Below are 14,025 nucleotides of genomic sequence, written 5' to 3' on the forward strand. Positions count from 1 at the left end.
CCTGAGGTCAGGAGTTTGAGACCAGCCTGATCAACGTGGAGAAACCTCGTCTCTATTAAAAATACAAAATTAGCTGAGCGTGACAGCGCATGCCTGTAATCACAGCTACTCAGGAGGCTGAGGCAAGAGAATTGCTTGAACCTGGGAGGCGGAGATTGTGGTGAGCCAAGATTGCGCCATTAACTCCATCTCAAAAAAAAAAAAAAAAGGAAAATGATATGATAATATTAAGACTAGGATTTACTGCAAATAATTTAGTTTTGTTTTATGCAGGGACAGGAAGTATGTCTTTGGGAATAAAGGATTGGCTTGAGTTAACATATGTTGAAATTAGCTGATGAGTACACAGGGAGTCATCCTATTCTCCTATTTTATAAATGTTAGAAACTCTCAGTGATAAAATATTTTTAAGAAGAGACAGTAGAAAAACATCCTAAATTAAGAGGTTTAAGAAACATCTAATAAAGAGGAAAGAAGATTAAGAAACATTAGAAGCAGAAACTATATTTTGTCTGGAACTAGCCACTGATTTGAACATTTTGGAGTCCATTAAGATAATTTAAATGTAAATTATGTATTAAAAAGTTATAATTTTACAGAAATAGAGAAATGAAAATAGATGCTGGTAAAAAAAAAAAAAAACAGGTCACAAGAGAATGTAAGATAAGATCAGAAAAAGAATAAAACGTAAATACATATAAAAAGATCCAAAATTCAATATACTAGTTATGCTTTCGATTGGGAAAATATTAATTTTGTTGCTGCGTTTATTTTCTACAATGTATATTTACTATCTCAATAATAGTAGAAATTTATTTTATTTAAAAAATAAAACATAAATTCAGTTTTTCTCAATTTTTTCTATACTAGAGTCAGTGATATTTCTCTTTTACATAAATGTAAAACATTATTATAATCATTAAAATTATTCCCCTTTTCTTTCATTATATCTTAGAATATAAATCCTTTGTATTAAACAAAAAGAACATTTAAGAGAAATATTATCAATCAAATTCAGTCAAAACTGAAGCCTTAATTATTTATTATTTTATAACTTTAAATATGTAAAATTTCTCAAACCACTCTTTGCTGAAAGGCTTTGATTTTCTTGAAGTTAGTTTATCTTCTACCAAATGCCACTTAATGCTATACTTATTTTTGGTCATGCAAATAATATTTTCTATGGGGCATAACTGGTGATGCACATGGAATTTTATATCTGCTTGTACTTTTCTGTGTAAAATAGAAAATACATTTTGCATTTTTATGTAAATGGTGAAAAGAACTTCATCATTGCTAAGTGATTTTTAGAAGTACTTTTTATATACTTGTTACTATAAAGACATACTCAGCGATCCAGCTCACACATTACCTTATTAGACCAACACAATTTATTACCATAGTCTATCCTGTATATTGTAAGCTAAATTGCAAAGTATGAGGATAGCTGACAGGAATTTTACATGGTCTAGTGACACACATGCTAAGAAAGAAATGACATATTCTGGAAGATGGAGATGTGCTTCCCTTTCTAACAATTTCCTTCTTTCAATACATTTTTCTTTATTAAAATTACTCATTAACTTGTTTTATGCCTGTCATGTCTTGCCCTTCAGTTTCATGGCCTGCTTCTTGCCTATCCCTTTCAAATTAAAATTGGAATTAGAAATATATAAGGGTGTGTGTGTGCATGTGTGTGTATGTTATCAGTAATAGTTACTAATATCCAAGTAGTTGTAAGTCTAAAACGAATTTTAAGTACCAGTCCTTTGGCAGACTGACTAACAATGTCTTTTCAGTCAAAAAGAATAGTAAGTCTTTTTCATCTTGTTTCTCACCCTGGTAGACAATAGCTCTTGGTTCTTTTAGGATTGGCTGCATTCATTGTCATCAGTTGTAGCATATGTTATTGGAATTTCATTCTGCTTAAGGCTTCTGCATGTTTGAAAAATTATTAGGTTTCTGTATTGTGATTTAGATGAAGGTCATTTTGGCCATAAGTTTTTTATAGAGACTTTGAGGCCCCAGGTTTACTACTTACTAAACAGTTCTAAATAAAGTATCCTTTATACAAATTACATCTTAGAGAAAAGTGTGAACCTTATAAAAATGCTGCAAGTGATTTTAATAAAGGGGGCTACAAAAAAGGGAAGCTATAACCTGCCCCTCTTTTCACTCTGACCCCATCTGTTGTAAATGAATAAAAGCACAAATTGGGTTTTATGCTGAACACTTTAAAGTCAGTAGTGGTTTAAAGTTATAAACAAATAAAAACCAGAAGGAGACTTAGAAGTTATGCGAACCTATGTGCTTGAAGATGCAAGTTTCTACCAGGTAATTATAGTGAGAAAAGTGGTGACAAAAATAAAATAAAAGAGTTATTCCAATATTCCCAATCACTTGCTTGCACTTTGGAGTCAGTCTGTGAATAATTCATATTGGGTCTGGGCCAAATAAAAACTAGAACATAATATTTAAAAATTTTTACAAAGCTACATTTATTTTATTTAAGGAGTTTTTAATTATTTGTCTAAGAAGCTTTTCTACCCTTTCTGGTGTTAAAATACCCTTTCATTTGTGAAATGATTATATGTAGAGGTCATTTTGTTGTTATTTTTTAACTTTTCACTTATCCAAATTACAAAACTTAGTAGCTATAATGAATTAATATTTATTTTTGAAATGTACTAAGTGAAATTTAAAAGTCAGAGAACCACAGAATTGGTCTTTTTACTGATATGTAAGTCCTGTACCCAGTGTTAAACTTGTGTCTAACCTCTCTAACATTCCCAGTTGAGGTTAATAGACTAACATGTGAAATATAAGGCATGGAGGATTGAGTAGCTCTACCATTGAGAAACTCAAGAACAGAAAAGGAAATGCATTTAAGGGTATGGTTTCCTTCACTTGGAAAACCACCCTATAAATTCCCATATTTGTTAAAGGCACTACTCATTAGATATTTGTATTCTTAAGTCTTCCAGGCCAACCCTCTTTAGGCTAAGATTCACCTCTCTGTACCACCCAGATATATATACAGATAGATAGATTTTTATATATATTATATATATAAGTATATATTATATAATTATATATATATTATATATAAGTATATATTATATAATTATATATATTTATATGTATATAATATATATATATATATATTTTTTTTTTTTTTTTTTCTGAGACAGAGCTTTGTGCAGTGGCAAGATTTCAGCTGACTGCAAACTCCACCTCCTGCCACCCAGATATTTTCATAAGGAATATATGCTCTTTGAAAACAGCTTGGCTTGAAGTGGACATTTATCAATTCAACTGTTGGCTGAGCCAAAGTGTGTTTATCTTAATCACTGCCCAATTTGGTTCTTGATTCCTGTTACTATAGAGTTTTCCTATGTCTCAGCTCAGTGGGAAAGAAGAAACTATTCCAGAGCAGTCACACCGGGCTTGTTTGTTGGCCTTGTTTTCTGCCAATGTGTATAAACACGGCCTCTAGGTTTTAAATGTTAACTAGGATCTGGTTACTAAATTCAGACCTAATCCTTTTTCCTACTAATTTAAGATAATGGGAAAAAAAACCACCTTGGTTTATATTATGAAGACTCATGTAGCATTACAGCTCTTACAAGATCTACTATCAAATATATTAAATAATTACAAATCTTAGAGAGAGGGCAGAAAAAGTTTAATTTGTAAGAACTGATTGGAGGATTACCTTGATGGGTCTTCAATTTGTGAAAAAGCAGAAAAGCAGTTTTAGGTAAGTGCCTAGACTAGAGAAGCTGGCTGAAAATGAAAATGTAAAGAGGAGGCCTGGCGCGGTGGCTCATGCCTGTAATCCCAGCATTTTGGGAGGGATCACCTGAGGTCAAGAGTTCGAGACCAGTCTGAACAACATGGAGAAGCCCCATCTCTACTAAAAATACAAAATTAGCTAGGCATGGTGGTGCATGCCTGTAATCCCAGCTACTCAGGAGGCTAAGGCAGGAGAATCGCTTGAACCCGGGAGGCGGAAGTTGCAGTGAGCCCAGATCGTGCCAACGCATTCCAGCCTGGGCAACAATAGTGAAACTCCATCTCAAAAAATAATAATGGTAATAATAATAATAATAAAGAAAATGTAAAGAAATGTGTAATTTGTAATTTTCTATGAAGTAATATACAGGTGCCTGGGATATTGAGAATTCAGAGATGGCCCCAGAAGTGAAAATAATATTTTTTCAGTTGTGGAACTGACCTTACTTTTTTATTAAAGAAGGCTGTATAATGTACCCATTTAAATTATGTGCTGCTCATTGATGCAGCACTATTTCTTGTATACCAACTATGTTTCCGTTACTCCTTAATCTTTAGTAGAAGTCTCCTACACAACAGCTGGGTGGAAGAGGGACTGATTTGGGTGACATGAGAGGAAAGACAGAAACAGCCATATGTAGAAATACTTGAGGGAGATGAAGAGTTTGCTGAGAAGCAATAAATAGGGACCACATATGATCAGGCACAAAGTTCAAGCCCCTTACTAAACCCAAAGCATGTTGACGGGAGCTGGGATGTGAAATGGTGTTTCAACCTAATTGATACTTAGAACAAAAAGGACAAGGTAACTTTAACATCCTGGGCAACCTAAAAGAATCTGTGGCACCAATATATATGTTTCTGGCATGACATACAGAAAAAATAAATACCACTTATAATTTGTTTTAAACTTTGTTTTTTTGTTTTTGTTTTTGCTTATATTTTTGTTTTGCTTGTTTTAAAATTTCCTGTATGTTTTCCTTTATCAAATGGAGTTTACTGACTCTTCTGTTTGGTTTCATCAACCTGAAACCAATAAAATTATTTATTTTTATTTATAAAAATTCACTATTAATGCCAACAACAATATTCAAAGACTATATAAATTGTAGCAGGCACTGTACCATTATTGCAATTTTTGTTAAACATGATGACAACTTCCGTCTGGTTTACCCAAAGTCCAGGACTTTGAGGAGTGCTGTGGTCTGAAAGTGTGTGTCGCCACCAAATTGATACATTAAAATCCTATCCACTAAGGAAATGATATTGGTAGATGGGGCCTTTGGGAAGTATTTGGGTCATGAAGACAGAGCCCTCATAAATGTAGTAAGATCCCTCAGCTTGTTTGCAAGGTGACTTTATGTGAGGACTAAGAAGGCACCATCAATAAACCAGTAAACAAACCCTCACCAGACACCAGACCTGCTGGCTTTGATCTTAGACTTAGAAAAGTGAGAAATCTATTTCTGTTGTTTATAAGCTATCTGGTCCATGATATTCTGTTTCAGCAACACGAATGGACCGAGACAAGGGTCAGGAGAGCACTGGAGCATGTCTTCTCTACCAGGAAAGGCATAGGTATTTATGAAGGGCACAGCAAGGATTTAGCCGTGTCTGTGCAGTACTTCTCAACATTCCTTAAATGTCATGGCAACTCAGAAAATGGTTCATTTGTTGTTTACATTGCATACTTGGGTAAACACAAGAGGATTGTCATGACACTCTCCTGAGACATCCTAGATCTCACACAACAGACTCCAAAACTAAAAGATAAATATTTAGGCATCCTAAAACCCATTTTTGATGTACCAGTTAAGTCCCTGGAACAATTTCAGCAGACTCTCAATATTGACACACCTTAGGATTTGATATTCTAAAGAAACCACATATATACTTGCAGTGTGGCCTTGTGCCTAAGTTTTGTCCTTAAGAAATGCCTTAGCCCAGCAGTATACACAGACTAATGAGTTGGTGTTTAAAACCAAGACAGAAAGAATTCTCTTCTTAAAAGCCAATTTGCAAGTGAAACTATTCTCATCCCTATAAACAGAGCAGTAACTGTTTTGTGGTGCTTACTAACTATAAGCAAGTGAATAAATAAGATCAATTCTTAGGATGATGATTCCCTGGAAAAAAATAAAGCAGAGGAAGGCATTCACAAGTGACTGGGGTTCAGAGGCTGCTTTAGATTGGACCAACATGACAGGGCTGTCTCAAGATCAGCTGAGACTTGTATGATTCCAAACAGTGGTGTATTTTATGCAGGAATTAATTACCTTCCAGCTCAGGACACAGCAAGCTCTGAAAGTGGAGATAAGCTCAGCATAGTTAATGATGAACAGAAGGAAGGCTAATGTGGCTAGCGAGAGGGGAAGGGAGTGGTAGGAGATGAGGTGAGCTGGGGGCACATCACCCAGCATCACAGTACAACTTTGGATTAGATCCCAAAATTAGAGGGCTTGCAACTGGTAAACTGAAATAATCTGATTTACCTGTTTAAATGATCACTGTGTGGGAAATGAATTGCAGAGAAGCAAGAGTGGAATAAAGGAGACTGGTTAAAAGATGATTAGAGCAATTGAGGCAAAAGGTGATAGCTTAGACCAGAGTGGTAGTAGTAGAAATGAAGTAAATTGAATAAATTCTGGATGTGTTTTGAATTACGTATCTTCCAGGATCAGAAAGTCAAAATTGTTAGAGTCCTAGAGTAAAAAAACAAACCAAATCAAAGCACAGCACAACACACACACACACACACACACACACACACACACAATTGAGAAGTGTTATTTGGGTTGAGTGAAAGGCAGATCAGTTTTAGGACTGACTCTCCCGCCGTTGGACTTTAATTTTTTTTTTTCTTAACGGTTTAAAGACTCCCAAATACATCTTGGTGGATGTAAAACCTACAATCTTGTCACATTGGTCATCTGTTCATTCTTTCTCTCTAAGGAGCAACTGTTTCTTTCCCATTTATCATGTGGGTCATTATGACACATCTATAGGCAATTCTCAGAAAACAACATTCTCATTACAGGCATGCCCCACAGAATATATTCCTGGTTTATGCTCTCCTAGTAGAGTATAAACACACACACAAACAATAAAACTCCATTTTAATAACTATATTCATAAGATAATGGTCAGGAAGTAGCATTTTAAGTACGTATTTTATATATTTACATGGTAGTATATTTCTTACACGAAAGTGTTTTACCATGTTTTAGTTACATGGTATCGCCTGAGAGTCTTGGTTTAACATGTAGCCTATTATCATTTTTCCAACTTAATAGAAAATACATTCTGTATTAGGCTGAATAATATTCTCTAGATACTATAATAAATCCTAATTTCTGTAACTTTTAAATGTTTTGCTATTTGGAAAAAAGGTCTTTGTAGATATGATTAAGTTAATGGCCTGGAGATGAGGAGGTTATTCTGAATTATCTGAGTGGACCCTAAAGGCAATTACATGAATCTTTATAAAAGTGAGGCAGAGGTAAATTCAACATGCATAGAGAGGAGAAGGCTGTGTACAGGGAGACAGAGGTTGGATTATATGGTCACCAGCCAAGGAATGCTGATAGCAACCAGAAACTGGAAAAGACAATAAATGGATTATCCTGTAGAGCCTCCAGAGAGTGCAATGATGCTAACACCTTGTTTCAGGTACAGCGATACTGATTTCAGATTTCTGGCCTGCAGAACTGTGGGAGAATAAATTTCTGTTGTTCTAAGCCACCCAGTTTGTGGTAATTTGTTACAGCAGCCACATGAAACTAATATAGGCCCCCAGTTAGTATTTTCATGCAGAACCTCTGAATTTTCAAAAATGGATTCCTAATGTTCAGGAAATGGTGTGATGTATATATTTCTGTTTCTTGGATGGAAGTCTACTTTTATAACGTATATGTTTTTATGGACCCTCTAGTTGATAAACTTCAACCACAACTTCTTACTCTGCATTCAAAAATGAACCCGCATTATTAGGTTCTGTTGTGAACATAAACCTTTGATCCAGAATTTTTTGAGACTTTGCTTCTCTCCATCCCATTATCATCTATTACCTGAAACTACCTGGCTGAAGGTGGAGAGTGTTTTATATTGAAAGTGAGGGTTTTTGGCTATTTTTCAATAGAAAAACCAAACTCTGATTGAATCAGATAACCCGTAGAGGGTCAATTAAGCATCACACCACACTTCATGGAAAGAACACCCAGTAATCTCTTTGGAAAATAGTCTTAAGCAGGATTGATTTATTGTATTGCCACCTCTCATTAAATATTGAATCTTGGTATTACTGCTCACTCCTATTGCCCACTCCTGGTCTATTTGTTTCTCGCTGGTTATGCTTGCTTACTCCATTATTGGCAGAGATCCAGAACTCTACATACCTCAGAATGTAGGCTCAGCCTCCCATTGGATTTAGATAGAGTATATTCCTCCTCACCTCAAGTCAGATACTTACAGTATTCCTGGCTGTAATTAATGACTTCCCAAGGAAAATCTCACTCCCATGCATGATTGTACGGTCTTTCTCCATGAACCTGACAAAATAGTCAACAACAGCACAGTATTCTAAAGTAGAAGCAGCAGTAGTAGCACTACCTAAAGACAGCCCGCTCTGGGGACAGGCAGCATGTGATGCATTCATTGTAGAATGCTCCATTATCAAGCAAGCCCTGCTGAGTTTCAGCTCCATTAGCAAGTGGCAAAAGAAGTAGAAGTTGATATTTTGGATGACAGGAAAGCAGCATTAAACTCCCCTCTTGTGTAGTACTATAAAATTGTCATAGGCCAAAAAAAAAAAAAAAAAAAAACCAAAAAAAAACATGATTTTGTGTCATAGTCCTGAGCTAATGAAGGCCAGGGCCTATGAATAACAACTAAATAGAAAATATTCAAAAACAGTTTCCAAGAGACTGTTTTACTTTCAATAGAGGAAATAATTATCTTAACTAAATTATAAGCTTAATAAGAGAAAAAATAATTTATATATCTTAATAGGTAAAAGTATTAATATCCAATCTGACTTTGCCACTTACTTGCTGGGTGACATTGGGCAAATTACATAAGGTTTTAAAACTTCTGTTATTTCATCTTTAAAATGGGCATTTACTCAGGATTAGATGATACATTTGGAGTACATAGAACAAAATCTGGAATTTGAAAACAAATAATGTTAGTCACTGATGCTATTCCTCCTTCTGCTCCCACTCCTACTACTGTAACAAATATTATTTGATATTCTCATGGTGTTTAGTATTAATCATGCATGTTTAAGTCATGGAATTAGTTGCAAACTAAACCAAATTAAGACAAGCCAAGAAATTAAAGTATATTTGTTTTATCAGAAATAAAGTGTCAGAGCTATTAAAAAGTACCAAGACTTAGTTTTACCGTAAACAAGTAATGAAATAACAAAATTCTTACCAGGAAATTTAGATTACAATATTGGAGCTATCAAGTCCATGCTTTGGAAGCACAGGCACAACCAGTAATATTAAGAAGTCTGTTGACAACTATACTTGATGTTCTTCTACCATGAACATTTAAAAAGAAAGTACTCCTCTTGCTTGAGGCACTGTAAATAAAAGATAGCTGTTAATGAGTTATCTGAATTCCTAGAATACCACAGAAGGAGGGATTACTAAATAACAAGAGGGTTATTTTGTTTGGTTTTAATTTCCACCCCCTGCCCCCACCATGTCTTCAATCTATGTCCTAGCACTGTCATGCAGGGAAGGAAAAAGTTAGCAAGAGAAAAAAAATACATATAAACATATTAAAGGAATTAAACCTTTTCATAGTTTAAATGCACAATTATGCTGCATTTGGACTCTTCATCATCTGGTTCCCAACCCAACAGTAATGACCTAGCTTTGTTATTCTCCTTTATTCTTCTGTTTTATTCATTTTTTTCACACATGGGCTTACCCTTATAACACTGGCAAATTACCTTCTTCTCCTGTGTTTCATGCCACCCATGTGGAAAATGTTCTTGAATTTGAAAACTGGTATTTGCCATGTCTTGACAGTAAGTATAATGTCTTACCATTTAACTTTTTTAAGATTTCCTTTTTTTGTTAGTCTTATTTAACTTTTTTGACTCCCCCAACTGCCTCTGACTTGCACATTTAAATTTGTCATTGATGCTGTTATACTACATTCAGAATTTTAACATTAATCTAATGCATTGGAAGAGGAAAAAAACAAGAATGAAAACACGAATATGATGTTTTTATATTGATTTATCCTTTTCGCATTTACTTTTTATTGAATTTCAGTTTTAGTAGCTATTTTGCTATTTAAATTATTTGGACTCACTTTTTTTTTAACCAGTTGCCAGGGATGAGTAATATTGTGTGCACCATGACAAATTTATACCCATTCAGAGCCCAAAGACGACAGGTAATGATTGTTTTCTAGGAGATATTTTACTGGTAGCTTACCTAATGAGGGAGTCTAATTTATAATATTCATATTGGTAGCTACTTTATATTCATTATTTCTGTATTTTTCAAAGTAATTACCCAAGTAATACAATTATTCTTATTTTAGAAATGAGGTAACTTATTGCTATTGCTAAATCTGACTTCAGAGCTTGTTGTTTTCAGTCTCCCAAGATACTCTGTGTCATGGAGTCTGTCATGGAGTAATAAGGGACTGCAAATGGAGCAAATACATCATGTATTTGAAGCCACAAAAAAGATAAGAAATATGTGGGCACAGCACATGCCTAAAAAATAATGACTAGCATTACCTATCGGGTAGTAATGATCCAGAAGCTTGAATGAAGTATAAAAAATGGAATTATAAATTCCAAATCCCAACACTGGTTCCTCCCAAGCCAACAGGCCAATAGAACAATTCAAGAACAAAAACCTTACTTAAATCAGAACTACATAGTAATGGTTCAATATAGCTAATTAACAAATGCATTACCTCCTATGGATTTATACATGAAAACATCATGTTGTATATGGTAAATGCATGACATTGTATCTGTCAATTTAAAAAATAAAAATAAAAGAAATACTTCATTGTAGAAAACGACTACTTAGGAAATAGTTGTATGTTTATTGTTTTTCTTTTGTTTGGAGGCTTTCATAAGCTCATTCATCAGCCATTCAATTGATATATATTTTTTGTGTCCTTACTATGCCTAGGTGCTAGGCAAAGTGTTAGTTTACATGTAAAATGTATTTCTCTTATTCAAAATAGGAATGAGTTTCTTTAAAAGATGTTATACTCTAAATGTAAAATCACCTTTATCAAAAACAGAAGAGGACCAGAGCCCATATCTTAACTGCAGTCATATAAAAAGAAAGCTGCCGTACAAAAAACTTTGGACTGCATCATTAGATCATGTCTGAGTGTGCAGTGGCAAATATAAAATAAACAGTAGTCATCACATATTCAAGCAAGCATCATTGAAAGGTAGAAATGACAGACCTGGAAAAGTGCGTAAGGGTAAGAGCAATATAGTAGTATATATTAGTTTACATCAAGGGGTGGAAATGTTTATACACAGTTGTGTGTGTGTGTGTGTGTGTGTGTGTGTTAATTTGTATAGTGTCCTTAGAAAAGTCTGTAAACAGATTCCATGGGTGAAGTTTCCTTAATGATGTTCAGGAGGGTATTTTCTGAATTTTCAAAGAATATGATCTAAATAATTTGGCCAAATAGGAAGAAAGTTACAGCATCTGGTTTAAACTCATCTATCACGCACAGTAACATGAATAAATGGAGACATTCAGCACTATACACACAACAGAAATTGTGTTCTCCTATTGATATAATTAAATACTCATAGAAGCCTAAATGCATAATAGCTTCCAGACCCTTTGCTTAATGCCAAAAAGGAATGGCTCCGCTTCCAATGAACTTGATAGGCAGGCGTATGTTCCTAGTCAGGACCATTGTGAGCCCTCTCCAGTTTCTAAACATTTATTGCTGTTACTGTAATAATAAACATCTTGCATTTATAAGATGTAATGTTGCCTAGAATTTTTCATTTTTCAAGAATGCAGAGCACACTCTCTAATGGCTCTCATATGTCCAGTGTGCCCACGAACAATTTGTCTTCTGAGTGGAGTGTTAATCTGACACCTCAAGGACAGACCTGTTTTCAGAAGGACTTAAAGAAAAGCTACACACATTCATAGGCCTCAATAACTACTGAAAATCCTAGTAAACTGTGGCTGGGATTACTCAGAGTTCTGGATCACATCACTTCATGCCACATTTTGCTTACATAAGAGCTATTAAAGATGATAGTAGAATATTTTTCAACTCATTGTCAAATCTGTACATACCAAACACACATTTAATATATGTACATATATATGAAATCAAGCTAATGATGACATTTATGGTCCCGTTCTTTTGTTTTTATCTGGACTCAGAGGTGGGTGTGTGATAGGAATGTATTTTTCATTTGTTTAACCCAGTTGCACATGATAACCTCACAGCAGTGACGAAGGAAGCAAATATGTGCTTTGGTCATAAACACTGTGGGGCATAGCAAAATCCCTTCTCTAAAGACAAATCCAAGATTTTCTTCTCAGGTCAAGGGCAGCACATTAAACCTGTGGCTTAAAAAAAAAAAAAAAAAAAAAAAAAAACTATATCTCAAAAAAAGAAAAGAAAGTTAAGTTTCCTTAATGGTGCTATTCTGCATGGAGTAAAAAATTGGAAACACAGCTCACCAATGGAATAAAAGATTGCTTCCTGTAAAAAAAAAAAAGTTGATAGGCAGAGAGAAGAAAAAATATACTCAGCAAAGCTAGAAACAAGACAAATAACATTTACACCTGGATCCATAATGTTTGCTTTTCTTATTTGACATGCATTATTAATCTTAACATTCTGGGGTGGCTTGAGTGGGACTTGAATATTCACACCAATACTTTGAACTAGAACAATATTTTATACAGGTGTGAGAAAAACATACAATGAAAGTTATATCCATCTGGCTCACCTACATCTTTTGCTCATTTCTTTAACTCACACTTTATATCTAAGAAAAAGATGCTTGCCCACAAACAATTGTCAACTTTTTGCCTTGTCAGTGAATTTTCAGGCCCTCTCTGCATTTCTTACCACCATGGAAATACTTAATTCAATGCTTTGAAAAAATGACAACTTCTTAAATGGAAAAACCAACCACTCTTTTCTGGCTGGAATCAAGAAAGATGTCAAAGGGAAGAAGAAGGTTCCTGCTGTGCCAGAAACCCTTAAGAAAAGGTGAAGGAATTTTGCAGACCTGAAGATCAAATGCCTGAGAAAGAAGTTTAACCCAAAAGATGCTTCTGAAGGCAAGGAGGAAGCTTATCTATGAAAAAATGAAGCACTGTTCCAAAGAATATAGGCAAATGTATAGAACTGATAATTTGATTGGATAGGATGGCAAGAAAAACTGACAACTTCTATGTAACTGTGGAACCCAAATTGGCATTTGTCATCAGGATCAGAGGTATTAATGGTGTGAGTCCAAAGGTCCAAAAGGTATTCCAGCTTCTTTGCATTCATCAGGTCTTGAAAGGAAATTTTTAACCTCAACGAGGCTTCAATTAACATGCTAAGAGTTGTAGAAGCATATTTTGCATGGGAGTATCCGAACCTAAAGTCAGTAAATGAACTAATCTATAAGCATGATTATGGCAAAATCTGTAAGAAGTGAATTGCCTTGACAGTTAACACTTTGGTCGATCTCTTGGTAAATACGGCATCATCAGCATGGAGTACTTCATTCATGAGATCTATACTGTTAGAAAATGCTTCAAAGAAGCAGATAACTCCCTGTGGCCCTTCAAATCATCCTCTCCAGGATGTTCAATAAAGAAAAAGACCACTCATTTTGTAGAAGGTGGAGATGCTGACAACAGGGAAGACCAGATCAAAAGCATTAGAAGGATGAACTAAGGTGTTTGCTGTGATTATTTTTGTAACCTGGAATAAACACTGTCTGCTTTCAAAAAGAAAAAGCAACTATACCCATCATATATGTTGATCACAATTATAGTTTACAGTGCTGACATCTTTTTTTTAATCTACAAGTATATAGGCAACTGATATGACCTGTATTCAATGTACAAAAAGCCAAAAAGATGTTTAAAGTGAAAAATTTTCATGTGAGTTTAGTATTTCAGACTACTTATTGTTTTTACTAAGATTTCAGCTACTGACATTTCCACATTGGCGGAAATGATTCACTGAACTTCCAAA

At 34.6% G+C, this 14,025-nt stretch overlaps 1 long non-coding RNA gene and 1 pseudogene across 1 annotated transcript in view; one reads left to right on the forward strand and one right to left on the reverse strand.

Annotated features, from left to right (window-relative positions):
* The window catches only part of LOC116809639 (uncharacterized), a 51,629-nt gene extending 42,269 nt beyond the window's left edge, over positions 1-9,360 (reverse strand). The window contains exon 1 of the long non-coding RNA XR_004369919.1: positions 9,229-9,360. This is a non-coding gene — a long non-coding RNA (uncharacterized LOC116809639). The remainder of the gene's footprint in view (positions 1-9,228) is intronic.
* Positions 9,361-11,241: 1,881 nt separating this feature from the next.
* On the forward strand, positions 11,242-13,722 carry LOC116810882 (60S ribosomal protein L7-like; annotated as a pseudogene).
* Positions 13,723-14,025: the final 303 nt, after the last annotated feature.

The sequence above is a fragment of the Hylobates moloch genome, unplaced genomic scaffold (assembly GCF_009828535.3).
Source record: "Hylobates moloch isolate HMO894 unplaced genomic scaffold, HMol_V3 SCAFFOLD_1, whole genome shotgun sequence".
Taxonomy (NCBI): Eukaryota; Metazoa; Chordata; class Mammalia; order Primates; family Hylobatidae; genus Hylobates; species Hylobates moloch.